The sequence below is a fragment of the Bubalus bubalis genome, chromosome 2 (genome assembly GCF_019923935.1).
Source record: "Bubalus bubalis isolate 160015118507 breed Murrah chromosome 2, NDDB_SH_1, whole genome shotgun sequence".
Classification (NCBI taxonomy): Eukaryota; Metazoa; Chordata; class Mammalia; order Artiodactyla; family Bovidae; genus Bubalus; species Bubalus bubalis.
This window is the reverse complement of record NC_059158.1, coordinates 65,141,455-65,156,221: the sequence shown is the minus strand read 5'-3', so window position 1 is coordinate 65,156,221 and position 14,767 is coordinate 65,141,455. Positions and strand designations below refer to the sequence as shown.

At 40.4% G+C, this 14,767-nt stretch overlaps 1 long non-coding RNA gene across 15 annotated transcripts in view; it reads left to right on the top strand.

Moving 5' to 3' along the window:
- LOC123330649 overlaps window positions 1–14,767 on the top strand; it is a 443,928-nt gene that overhangs the window by 92,498 nt on the left and 336,663 nt on the right. For all 15 annotated transcript variants that reach the window (XR_006546723.2, XR_006546725.2, XR_006546717.2 and 12 more), the window contains exon 2: window positions 13,402–13,544. This is a non-coding gene — a long non-coding RNA (uncharacterized LOC123330649). The remainder of the gene's footprint in view (window positions 1–13,401; window positions 13,545–14,767) is intronic.

Sequence of the window (14,767 nt, the reverse complement as noted above, 5' to 3'; positions counted from 1 at the left end):
CCCTGATGTTGGGAAAGATTGAGGGCAGGAGGAGAAGGGGACGATAGAGGATGAGATGGTTGGATAGGATCACCGACTCAATGGACATGAGTTTGAGTAAACTCTGGGAGTTGGTGATGGACAGGGAAGCCTGGAGTGCTGCAGTCCACAGGATTGCAGAGTCAGACATGACTGAGTGACTGAACTGAACTGACACAAAGTTGAAATAAATGGTATCAGGTATGAGGATATTGCTGTTTAAACTGGAGCATAGAGTGGGCCCCTGACACAGAGTATTTTTAGTTGGGCTGTGATTGAGCAGCTTCTTAAAGCTGAGAGTGAATGCACAAGCCTTGCTTACTGGCATGGGGTCACTGTCTGTGCTTGTGTGCCATGTTTCCTCGCTTTCCCTCTTCTCCAGCATCAGCTGATTTAAGAACAAAGGTGCTAAGATGTGAAGCCAAGGTTTTGCTATCTCAAGGGTGAACAAAGGTCACAGGCACCCAAGTATGCTGGGGAACTTTGGGCACGTGAGGACTCAAACTTTTATAACTTAGATACAGGCACCCCAGTCACTTAGCATTGGGGGACAGGGTCTCTTAATTCAAATAATATGGTTTGAGAAGGGTTCAGTTGTTAAGGGAGGCTAACATTTCTTTGTGGGCACTTTGGTATAACTCTGTGCCCTGTTGGGGTTTCTACATCTGAATGTGTAGTTGGAATTGATGTCTTATATTTGTATAATACTTCTCTATCCTATCAGGGTCAGTAGGGGATTTTCTTAACATGAGACAGACACATCAGTCAGGGGGAGTTAGCATCTCTGGGGTCCTTAAACCCTGACGACTCCTTCCAGGTGCCAGTGTTGGTGACTGATTTTGCATATGGAGCCTCTGGCAAAGATGGCAGCCTTTACCAGTGGTAGGTACCATGAGGGTTTTGGACTCTTGCCCCCTTGACTGGGTTACCTGGTAAACTTCTTGAAAAGCAGCCTTCAGTTTTCTACTGGCCCCTTGTTGTTCAAACTTAACATTTTCCCAGGATACACTGTGATTCTATAGCCTGTTGTTATTTCCTTTTGGCATTGGTCAACTTGGACTCAGTGACTAACAAGGTCAGAAGGGCCTAACAAGCCTTGCTTGTTAAATGGAAAATAGTGCATTTAAGATATTGCAGTCCTTGCTGCTGTATCTGTCTGGTCTGCCATTTGGGAAACTACAGGCTGGCAGGTTAAAGACGTTCCTCTTTGAGGCCACAAACTGTAGAGACAAATAGAAGCTGCTGATCAAATTGGCTGGGTCATGCAAAGTGACTCATTTTAAGGGATAATTATTTGATGAGATTGACTGGAATTAAGCTGCCAATTAAGCCTGCACTGTCCGTTTTGCCACTGGTGCCGCCTGAATACAATGTCATCCTGGACAGGGCAATATACCCATCATTGTAGACTGGGCTGAAGTAAAAGACTAAACATTTCTGATACCACTGTAGTCAGCTTTGTGGCTTCTGTCAAAAGTGACCCGTTTGGCTCACAGTGAGGGAGCCCTCACTATACAGGGCATGGCTGCTGCTGCTTTGGTGAGTTGACAACATCAGATTTTGACTTCTCTTTGGGCTTTCCTTGTGCCTTCTTTGCTTCCCTAGTATCTCAGATGGTAAAGAATCCGCCTGCAATGCAGGAGACCTGGGTTTGATCCCTGGGTCGGGAAGATGCCCTGGAGAAGGAAATGGCAACCCACTCCTGTACTCTTGCCTGGAGAATTCCATGGGTGGAGGAACCTGGTGGGCTCTAGTCCATGGGATCGCAAAGAGTCGGACACAACTGTGTGACTAACATTAACTTTAACTTTGTGGCTTCTTTGCTGTTGACACCTTTTCAAATTATGGTATGGCTGTTCAGTCTCAACTGGCTCTGACTATACTGTTGTGGAACTTGAAAATTATCCATGTCATGCTTTCATCTTCCCAGATCATTTGCAGGAAGCAGGACTCCTTTTATTGTGTGTTCATGCTCAGATGCTTAGTTGTGTCCCACTCTTTGTGACCCCATGAACTGTAGCCCTCCATGTTCCTCTGTTCATGGAATTTTCCAGGCAGAAATATTGGAGTGGGTTGCCATTTCCTCCTCCAAGGGATCTTCCTAATCCAAGTATTGAACCCAGAGCCTCCTGCAAGGCAGGCAGATTCTTTACCATCTGAGCCATAAAAGAAGCCCTACTCCTTTTATTGTAAGCACTCAAAAATAGGTTTTATAGTCAAGATACTTGATAGAACTTCCAAACTCCCTGCCATCTATAGGTATCTGGTGTGACTGACTGTTGAAGGGCATCCTCAAAATTAAACTTAAAATGATTTCTATTTCTCACCTCTTTCTTGTCCATACATCTTAGTAATGAACTTTGCTGAAATGTGTCTGTCCCAAGATAAGTTATTTGCTCTTGATTGCTTCCTGGGGCTATGTTCAGAACAAAAATGGTAGTGGTTTATGCAAACTGATTTTGAAAATTCAGAATTCCACCCTGACTGTGAAGAAGGGTTTTTCTTGTCTATTACTGAAACCCTGTTTGGTGCACTTCCTGATGGTGCCCTGTGAAAAGGTGTGCCTAGGGATTCAAACTTAATTCTAGTTCAGACACCTAGATTATCTTGTTACATTGACATAGTCCTAGATGTTATGCATGATGATCACTTGGTAGAGAAATGTCTCAATATGCCCCATACACAGTGACTTCTACAGATTAAATGGGTATCTGTAAGTTTGATAAAAATGTTCTTTACCTTTCTGGACTGATCCTTTTGAAAGAATGGTTTGGGCGCACATAGGGAATTATAGAAAGAATGAAATTGTAGCTACTGGCATGGCACCCACTGATTTTGTAGACATGAAAGGAGCTTCTTAGAGGAAGCTGCAAGATGCTCATAAATAATGAATCATGTATGAGCATCTTGCAGCAGGTATTCATACACTAGGAGTAATTCAGTAAGAAGAAGGGACAGAAAATGTGTCCTTGACTTTAGCTAAGCATACAAGAGCAATCTTGGTTCTGAAGCCTGTTGAGGTTAGTGTTAACTCATTGGTCAGAGTTGTTAAGAATGAATTCTAGATGCACTCCTTGTGGTTCAAAGTAGAATCTGTATAATCATCATGTTAAGAATGAATTCTAGGTGTGAATTCATCAATACAATGTACTGAGATTAATTGGAAAAGTCACTATAGAAACTTAAGGGGAAAGCTACCTGTCTTTCCACAGTATCTCTTGATGGTTGAGACACTTTGCTCAGCTGGAATACTTCAGGCCTCACCCTATTTCTTAGGTCCTGTTGTGGGTCTTAATTAAATGCTGTATGAGAAAAATGTAATGAATTTGGTTCTAGCATCTATTGGGTAGATGAAGCAGAGTGGCCACCAGAGTAGTCCATTTACTGGAAAACTCACCAGAAGTCAGAGAGCATAGAAACTTGGGTAGATATCTACCAACATTTTTGGTAGATAATTCTCCATGGGCTTCTCACATTGCTGCTAAGTCACTTCAGTCATGTCCGACTCTATGTGACCCCATAGACGGCAGCCCACCAGGCTCCCCCGTCCCTGGGATTCTCCAGGCAATAAAACTGGAGTGGGTTGCCATTTCCTTCTCACATTGCTACACACATCTTTTTAAGGACAGTTGTGCTGTGATAGCCTTGGAAGATGAGTATTATTGTCTGGAATGGAGGGCATGGTTAGTTCAATCCTTGTGAATCCATCTAGCATCAGAAAAGACAATGTTACCCTCAGAGCAAAAGGCCGGCATGCTTATTGGCTATTATGTTTCAAATCTGCTAATCTCAGGGTTACTTCTCAGTAAAACAATATATCTTTTTTTTTTTTTTTTTCATTGCCTATGGAAACTGGGGAGAAGGAAATGGCAACCCACTCCTGTGTTCTTGCCTGGGAAATCTCATGGGCAGAGGATCCTGGCGGGATACAGTTCATGGGGTCGCAAAGAGTTGGACATGACTGAGCAACTCAGTACATGGAGACTGGAGAATAGGGAACTGGTATAAAAACTTCTGATCCTCTGCTACTGCCATGTGTCTGACCAAGGTTTTGTGCCCTCTGCCAGGATTTATGAAACTGTGGCTGGTTAACTTGTTAGTTCTCAAGCAGGTTAAACATCAGACACTTTACAGGTCTTGGTGGTGATAAGGCAGCAGATTGACTATCTTGACTCTCCCAATTGTGTGATTTTATTTCTTATCCTGGATACACATTAGAATCATCTGGGGTTTAAAAAGGACTCTGCCTTTGATTTACTTAAGGCAATTGAAAATCAGATTCTCTGAGGGTAGGACCTGAACATTGGTGGTTTTTAAAGCCTCCGTAAATAATGATAATGAGCAATCAGGAAAATTACTGAGTAAGCCCTTACCCTTACAACTGAATACATCAAGTGTTGGCTATGTACTTCAGTATTATACTGTACTCCATCATCCATGCTGTCTCAGGCAAAGGTAAAGAATCCATAAATCAATAGTTAAATAATTGTGCATTAAATCAGTTTTGTGACTATGTGTGCTTCAGTGGTGTCTGTTGGTCTTCCACAAACTTTGCTCCCTGATGGTGTTAGTTTTTCCTTGTCTGTTATTAGACATTTCATATTGATGATACAGGCTGTTTCCTAGACCTTTACAGGGTGGCCATCTTCAACTTGATTTATACCTCTTGTTAATGATATCGCATGCTATTGCAGACATTCTAATCTATCATTGAAACCTTGAAGCTCAGCAGCAAACCTGATCAGGGTTATTAATGCTTATGTTCTGTTATCGTAGATGGAATTTTGCCCTGGAACACAAGTTCTGAATGATTAGTAGTCAAGTATAAAGTGGATTTATCAAACCACTGAGCAACTTAGATGCTGATTAGCCAGCAAAGACTGAGGAACAAATACAAATGTGACACATATAATTGTCTCCAAATACTTGAAGTGGAAGGAAGTTATATTTCTTTAGTTTTGAAAATCATATGAGGTGTTGCCTTGGGCTTCTATGAGCCAAGGTCAAGTCAAATTCAGGGACAGCCATCTTCCTTTTCTAGATCATACCAGTAAGTTGGGGATTGTAGTTCAGAAAAATTAGGGAGGGTCCTTGGTCCATTGAGAAAGCTGCAGAAGTGCTCATGGTTTAAGCCCAGCTGCTGGGGTGATGGATAATCACCTTCCATGTCTACATGCTCAGCAAAGGGCCCTCACTGCCCCTGTGTTTGGGATTCAGATTCCACAAGATTTCATGTTGCCTTCGCGCTCGAGGTCCTGCCATCTCAGGGCCCTGCATATGAAGAGCACAAGTCCCTGCCACATAAGGAAACACCTTTCTGCTTCTTTTTCCATTTCTGGAGGAATTCAGTCACACTTCTCACATCTAGCTATCAGCCCCCAATTAGTGGTACCTTGCCTAACCTGGACAGTTCTCTTTCTAATTCTTCTCAAACCTGATTTTTTTTTAAAATATAAATTTATTTATTTATTTTAATTGGAGGTTAATTACAATATTGTATTGGTTTTCCCATACATCAACATGAATCCGCCATGGGTATACACTGTTCCCAGATTTTTAATAATAAAAGGCTGGTTTACTCAACTTTGGGAATGATTATTTAGATATCTTTATCCAAAACTCTTCTTCTTAGGAGAGAGGGGAAATATTCTTAACTGTTGATAATAAACTTACTATGAAGAAATCAACTACAGTTAATTTTTCAGCAAGATCATTGTTCTAGAGAAAATTTTCAGTAAACCATTCTGGCACTTAACATGAATCTATATAGCTTTGTTAGTTGAGTGTGATGAACAAAAGTACAAAGGAAATCAAGCTAGAGATTAACTAAGAACCAAAGTATTATCCTACAAAAACTAGCCACATGAATAGAGAATGCAGAACAAAAAGAATAAGAAGGATATTAATAGGTTTGTAGTTAGCCTAGCAATGTTATCAATGTATAAAGAACAAAGAATTCAGAACATTGAAACATGCTGTGAGATGAAAATGTGGTTTAAATATATCAGTGTTATTTTTAGTAGGTATTCATGGAAAGAATAATGTCATGAATTTATGCCCTGCCTTCGAGAAATCATTCAATTCTTTATTCAAAATCACTAATAACATAGAGACAAGGGTAGTTATAAGGTCATTATAATAAGTTTTGAATAAATTTCTATCATGTTAAAGTTGCATATAGTCCTATCAAAAACCAGAAGGGGTGGGATAGTTTGTGTTACCATTAGGAAAATACTTGTAAACCCTTGGCATCTGCTTCTTGTGTAACAATAAAATTAACTTGAAGGCTTTGTTACATTTAGAGTACCATGTTGGACACTGTGGGGAATGAAGAAATAAACAATACATGAATGTTAGAACTAGGGACTCATATTCTAATGATAAAAATCTATTTCTAAATAAGTAATGTAAGAAAAGTTAAGTACTCCAATAGGGGTCCTATAATCAAAACAAAATGAAACTTTGGTAAAGTTTCAAGAAAGAGGTGTGATTTGAGTAAGGACTTAAAATATTCATATAATCTGTGAGTAGCATGGTGTGAGGAGGTGGCATGGTGAGAACAAGAAGTGCACTGATACATTCTTGATCAATTAATACAGTTACATGTTACTATACAAGCTGGTATTAAGCAGCAGTAGAGGCCCCAGTTGAGTTGTGACTGAGAGTCATATTTAGCATGTCTATTTTGGTACTCATCTAGTGAACCCCAGATGTTTTTTGATAGTGGTGGATTACCTTTGCAGGGATGACTTTTCCAGGAGGATGTTTGTATCCAAGTGCCTGGAGATAAAGCGAGGGGCAGATGACAAAGAACTATGGAGAAGGAGAGCATGATGTCTGTTTCCTCAGCCCTGGTTTCTGAGCCTTCCCTTCCAGCACAAGTTGACAAAACATACTTCATGAGGGAATTTAGCAGAACCAGGGAGGTAAGCGGTGTAAGTACTAGGATGACAAACTTTCACAGAGAGGGAGCGAAGGGCAATCTGCCTGTTTATGCATGATTGGAATCATTTGAGATGATGAGGGTGCAAGACCTTCCAAAGTGGTACACAGTGGAGTGGTGGCACCAGTAGGGACAATGGTGTGCAGTGTGAAAGGCACTAGGGATTTCCTGGGAGAGCTGGAACAGGGATGGACGATGTGCATCTGTGAAATGCCCTCTCAATGCCCACACAGTGTTAGAAAAGGCCCTTGGTGGTTGGCTGAATGTCTAGGTCAGGTGCAGTCAATGAGTTAGGAAGTTTGATCTCATTGATATCCAAAGAACTAAAGAGGCTTTGGAAACTTTAGGGCTTCTGTACCATTTATAGGAGAACACAGAATGCTTATATTATTAATATGTTTACAGAAAATCTGTTCATCCAATTTACATCAGTCACAAAGACATAAAAAAAATTCTAGGCCCTCTTTTCCGGTTAATTTCAAGGTATGTGGAGCCTGGTGGGCTGCAGTCCATGGGGTCGTGAAGAGTCGGACACGACTGAGCGACTTCACTTTCACTTTTCACTTTCATGCATTGGAGAAGGCAATGGCAACCCACTCCAGTGTTCTTGCCTGGAGAATCCCAGGGACGGGGGAGCCTGGTGGGCTGCCGTCTATGGGGTCGCACAGAGGCAGACACGACTGAAGTGACTTAGCAGCAGCAGCATGTATCTACAGATGGGGGGAGGGGGGATGTCTCCTGTCCTAGATGCCACCCTCACTGAGGAGGCTTCCTAAACAGTATTGGCATCTCTCAGGTGCACAAAATGTTCAGAAATGACACAGTAGCATTCACAGAACTACAGAAATCTAGCTTCTTGAACTTATTTCTGCAAAGTAGATTTAGGGCAGGTATGCTAACTGATGAGCTGTTAATAAACCTTTGTCACTTTTACTGCTTTCTTTAGTTATAACCAAGCTAGAAATATCACAGTCAATCAGCTCTTATTTAAATGGCCATAAAGAGGTGAAGGAATGAAGAAAGTGGCCCACAAGATCTAGAAAGGTCAGAGGTCAAAAGTAACAGTGGGCATGCTAGACTATTTTCAGCCTGCATTTTTCATTATGGATTTCTCTGAGTAGAACTATCAGCTATAACTTCTTTCCTGCCACCAGCAAATATTTCTGGGTCTAGAGATCAGGCAAAATATTAAATGCCCTTTTTATTTTGATAAGGCACAATATTGTATCACTGTGTAGTCTGTCATTATGTTTTACTTTTCCTCCTGCCTTAGGTCTGTATGAATGACAGGAATATCTTTTATCTCAAAGATAGAGAATTTTTTTTAGCCAGTGAAGGATCCCCAACTGTGCAGGAACAAAAATGGTACAAAGAGAAAATATACTAAGCAAAGAGAAAATAAATTAAGCAATTGGGCCCTCCTCTTTAATATTTCTAAAATGTCTTCCTTGCATTAGAAAAAGTCTGACATATCATTAATCTCACTTGAAGCCCCAATGAGACCTCTCTTTATAGGAACAAAATCTTAATGGTCCATTGGAGATTCAATATTTAATTAGGATAAGCTTTTCACCTGAAAGCCATTTGGCATCTTCTCTCATCAAAGTCTGGAGTAGAAAATGAACAATGTATTTGTAAAGCACATATTCTTGGGTAGTGTTGCTGCATCTTAACTGGAGTCTTACATATAGTTCACAAATTTTCATTTCCCTACTCACTCTCAACTTGGAACTGACATTTCAAGGTAATAATCTATAAATGAGAAAAGGGTTAACCATCATATTTGGAGTCAACATGGGGATCTCTGAGATGTACCTAAAAGTGAGAACCACTGATTTATAGTTACGACCACCAGAAGCAAAGAAGGAATATATACCTTACAAGTAAAATGTCCTGGGTGTCCTAGTCTGGTGAAATGCCTGGACTTTTGAGTCAGACTTATACTGGAAAACCAGTTTCAACACTTACTAGTTGTGTGATTTGGGGCAAGACACTTAAGTTTTCTAAGATTCAACTTCTTTGTCTCTAAAATGGAGATCATGATAACACTTAGCTTTTAAGGGTGCACTGAGATATTGCATATAATGTACTTAGTACGTTGCCTAGAACTAATAAATACCCAAATACAGTTGGCCCTTAAACAACATGGTCTGAATTGTGCAGGTCCATTTACACCTGGATTGTTTTCTATAGTAAATATTACAGTACTATACCATCTGATCTGTAGTACATTGAATCTATAGATACAGAGGAACTTAGATACAGACGGCTGGCTATAAATTATATGCAGATTTTTGGCTGTGCCAGAGGGTAGGTAACCCTAACTCCCATGCTGTTTGAGGGTCAACTGTATTGGTTATTGTTGTTATTAATAATAAATATAAATGGGCTTCCAAGGTGGTGCTAGTGGTAAAGAAGCTGCCTGCCAATGCAGGAGACATAAGAAACGTGGGTTCAGTCCCTGCATCAGGATGATTCTGTGGAGGAGGGCAGGACAACCTACTCTGGTAATCTTGCCTGGAGAATCCCATGGACAGAGGACCTGAGAGCCTACAGTCCATAGGGTCGCAAAGAAATGGAGATGACTGAAGCAACTTAGCCCAGGCACACACATTAATATAAATATTACAATACATCATTACAACCAAAGTGATCATTACTGAGGAGTAGTAGTAGCTGAAAGGGAAAGTTCCTCAGTTGTGTCTGACTCTTTGTAACGCCATGGACTATATAGTCCATGGAATTTTTCAGGCCAGAACACTGGAGTGGGTAGCTGTTCCCTTCTCCAGGGGATCTTCCCAACCCAGGGATTGAACCCAGGTCTCCTGCATTGCAGGCAGATTCTTTACCAGCTGAGCTACTAGGGAAGCCCAGTAGTAGCTGAGCTTAGCTAAAAGGTAAAGTAGTAGAGGGTACCAGACTACAATTTTTCTTTTTTACATTCTGCTTCAGCTGTGAAATGCATTTACCTCTTTCTTATACTCAGTGTTTTATAATTTTTATCATATTATAATAGAAAAATAAAAGATTGGGCATCACACCTTCTTATACTTTGAATAAGACTTATTTAAGGCATTGCATTATCACTCTGTCTTTACAATTAAAAATATCTATCTGTAAGTGTCAAATGAAAGACTTGTCTCCTTTGCCAGAAATTTTTGGCAATGTGAAGCAAGCAGAAAAACAAATATTGCCTTATACTTGAAGTTGTACTATTTACAGGATTATTTCAGAAGGACCTGCAACAGTGGTTGTACTCCAGTAAATACTTAAAACATATTTGTGTAAATCTGCTCCAAGTATTTTAGGTTGACAAGAAGAAAGAAACTGTGATGAGAGAGTGTGGTATCTAGGCAGGCAATTGGTTTCCTTTTCTTTGTGCATTCCAGGAGGAGGGCTGCTGGGAGGTAGTGAGAGAGTTTGGGGAAGAGTGATCTCTGGAAGATAATGAGTGCAAGAGAAGAAACTTTAATAAAGCAACTACACTGCAACAAAAAATAATATAAAAAAAGCAGCTATAGGCCAGTTGCTCAAACAACTCAAATTCCTAGGGAGTTTGGCAGATAGGGACCAAGTGTAAGACACCTGAGTGTGCTGGGAACACTAAAGAACTAGAGTTCCCATAGAAAGGAATATGATCCATTCCTAGAAATCCTACTTTTCAACCTGAGAAAAACAGAAGTCTAGATATTCTTTTTTTTTTTTAACCATACTTTTTAAATTATAGCACAGGAAATTCTACTCAATACTCTGCAATGACCTATACGGCAGGGGCAGGGAAACAGTGGGACTATGTATATGTAGAGCTGATTCATTTTGCTATACACCAGAAAATAATGCAACATTGTAAATCAACTATACTCCAATAAAAATATTAAAAATGTAGTCAATGCATTCAACTTAAAAAAATCACAAATATATCATGTTCATGGTTGAATCTGCAGGTCTTTGCTTTGTAACTTCTAGGCCATAAATATGTGAGCATGGATAGTACAAGTGTTTTGTATAATTGTTCCTGGGTATCTGCAGGGGGTTGGCTCTAGGACCCTCATGGATATCCAAATTCACAGCTGTTCAAATCCCTTATATAAAGTAGCATAATATAGTTAGCTACCTGTATCCACAGTCGAGCTGACTGTGAAAAGTTTGAATTTGTAAATTTTGTACTCATGGAATGAAATTGATGAAACAGTACATGGTGTGAAGGAAAACTACATACTTGATGTGAATTCCAGATACGAGGACATTCAATATATTAGAAGAGGACAAAAATTTGTTTGGCTTTGTTAAACTGACAACATTTACCAGAAATATTTTATTGTATGGCCCAGCATGTTGTTTTAGAATTCCTTACTCGGTTGTATGAGATGTGAAACAAAGGTGTTTTGCTTTTCTTTTTTTTAATTTGAAGTATAATTGATTACAATATAATATTAGTTTTAGGTATATAACATTATAATAGTGATTTGATATTTTTATTGAAACAACTATTTTTCATAATGTCTATCAAAAATATAGTAAAATGCAGATTATTTATTGTTGTCCAGTCACTCAGTCATGTCTGACTCTTTGTGACCCCATGGACCACAGCCCACCAAGCTTCCCTGTCCTTAATTATCTCCCAGAATTTCCTCACGCTCATGTCCATTGAGTTGGTGATGTCATCCAAGCCAACCAATCATCTCATCCTCTGTCATCCCCTTTTCCTCCTGTCCTCAATCTTTCCCAACATCAGGGTCTTTTCCAATGAATGGGCTCTTCGCATCAGGTGGCCAAAGTATTGGAACTTCAGCATCAGTCCTTCCAATGAATATTCAGGATTGATTTTCTTTAGGATTGACTGGTTTGATCTCCTTGCAGTCCAAGGGACTCTCAAGAGTCTTCTCCAGCACCCCAGTTTGAAAGCATCAGTTTTTCAGTGCTCAGCCTTCTTTACGGTCCAACTCTCACATCCATACATGACTACTGGAAAAACCGTAGTTTTGACTATGTGTACCTTTGTTGGCAAAGTAATGTCTCTGCTTTTTAATATAGTGTCTAGGTTGGTCACAACTTTTCTTCCAAGGAGCAAGCACCTTTTAATTTCATGCCTGCAGCCACCATCCACAATGATTTTGAAGCCAAAGAAAATAAAGTCTGTCACTCTTTGCACTGTTTCCCCATCTATTTGCCATGAAGTCATGGGACTGGATGCCATAATCTTGGTTTTTTGAATGTTGAGTTTTAAGCCAGCTTTTTCACGCTCCTCTTTCACTTTCATTAAGAGGCTCTCTAGTTTCTCTTTGCTTTCTGCCATTAGGGTAGTGTCATCTGCATATCTGAGGATATTGATATTTCTCCCAGCAGTCTTGATTCCAGCTTGAGTTGTCCAGCCTGGCATTTAGCATGATGTACTCTGCATAGAAGTTAAATAAGCAGAGTGACAGTCTATAGTCTTGATGTACTCCTCTCCTGATTTTGAACCAGTGCTTTGTTCCATATCTGGTTCTAACTGTTGCTTATTGACCTACATACAGGTTTCTCAGGAGACAGGTAAGGTGGTTTGGTATTACCATCTCTTAAAGAATTTTCCGCAGTTTGTTGTGATCCACACAGTCAAAGGCTTTAGCATAGTTGATGAAACAGAAGTAGATGTTTTCTGGAATTCCCTTGCTTTTTCTGAGATCCAGTGTATGTTGGCAATTGGATCTCTGATTCCTCTGCCTTTTCTAAATCTAAATGCAGATTATAATATAATTTAATGTTTAAACAAAGTGACATAAAATGATATTTTTATAGAATTTTAATCTTTTAATATAATACAGTACTTCCTTATATTTCCTAAACCAGTGTTTAATACTGTTTCTGGATCTGATGCTTATTTTCACAAATCAAATGACTTATAAAATTTGCCAGAATTAAAAACTAGTAAAGACATTTTTGCTTCTACTCACTGTGCTGTGCTTAGTCACTCAGTCTCAGTCATGTCTGACTCTTTGCGACGCCATTGGCTGTAGCCCAGTGGGCTCCTCTGTCCATGGGGGTTCTCCAGGCAAGAATACTGGAGTGGGTTGCCATGGCCTCCTCCAGGAGATCTTCCCAACCCAGGGATCTGACCCGGGTCTCCCGCATTGCAGATGGATTCTTTACCATCTGGTCTACCAAGGAAGCCCTTATACTCCCTGCTAAGTCACTTCAGTCGTGTCCGACTCTATGCGACCCCAAAGACGGCAGCCCACCAGGCTCCCCCGTCCCTGGGATTCTCCAGGCAAGAACACTGGAGTGGGTTGCCATTTCCCTCTCCAATGTGTGAAAGAAAAGTGAAAGTGAAGTCGCTCAGTCATGTCCGACTCTTAGCGACCCCATGGACCAGGTTCCTCCATCCGTGGGATTTTCCAGGCAAGAGTACTGGAGTGGGGTGCCATTGCTTCAGGTTACATGTACTTTAATTTGCTTCCTAGGGGTCCCAGAGGCTGCTCTCCAGGCGGAGGCGCTAGGCTGGGCTCTTCTGCAGCGGGCCCCCCACGCCAGCCCTGCAGACCTGCAGACCCTTGGGAAGGGCCATGTCCTCCTCCAGGCCGCTTGTGTGCTCCACGAGTTCCTCGTAGGTACTCCCTAGTCATCGTTAAAAATGGAAAAGAAAAAAAAGGCTTTCATGTTTCATTTGGATAATACTGATAATTTGTTTAATCATATTTATTAAATAAGGATGTATGATTTTAAAAGAATTAAATATTCAAAGTATTTTTAACTGCTACTCTTGGTCTTCCCTGGTGGCTCAGTTGGTAAAGAATCCACCCGCAATGCAGGAGACCTGAGTTCAGTCCCTGGGTTGGGAAGATCCCCTGCAGAAAAGAGTGGCAACCCATCCAGTATTCTGGCCTGGAGAATTCCATGGACAGAGGAACCTGGCAGGCTACAGTCCATGGGGTCACAAAGAGTCATAGATGACTGTGCAACTTTCACTTTCACTCTTATCTGTGGGGTTTGTAGTGCTCAAAGTACAAAACAATAATGTAATTTATCTGAATGGAAATTCTTCTTAAAGCCCTATCCTTGTTCTTTTATAAAAGAAGAACAATGTGAGGTAATGTGGTAAGACAATTTGCACAACATTTTAAAAAGAACCATTGCTCAAGCAAAAATATGAGCTCTGGCTACAGTTGATGTATGACAGTTTAACTACCTGTTTTCTATGGTTCCAAATAAAATAGTCATTTAAAAAGAAATGTCTACATAATCAGGCTTACTATTAAACAATAAACCATTACTTAGTTAAGCAACAAATGTGGCATGTGTATGTTAGGATTAAGTCATCTTTGTGTAATTAAAATCATTGCCTGAACCAGTGAACCAGTGATGTCGCTCAGTCATCTCTGACACTTTGCGATCCCATGGACTGTAGCCTACCGGGCTCCTCCATCCATGGAATTTTCCAGGCAAGAGTACTGGAGTGGGTTGCCATTTCCTTTCTCCAGGGGATCTTCCCAACTCAGGGATTGAACCCAGGTTTCCTGCATTGCAGGCAGACGCTTTACTGTCTGAGCTACCAGGGAAGCCCATTGCCTGAAGAGTGAGAAAAATCCAACTTCCTTAAAAATAAAAATTTGGTATTTTCCAATGGAAATAAATGTTCTTAGAGCAATAGACCTTTCATTCTATAGCTTTATACAAATCCTAGTGCATTGGCTGCACAGTATTGGTTGAATAAATGAATGAAGGACAAAGTGAGAATTTATTTTGTTTGGAATGCACAGGGGATGGGGCAGTGGATGGAGTCTTTATTTTCTTTTTTGCTGCCAGATCTTTAAACAAAGAAGATGAGAA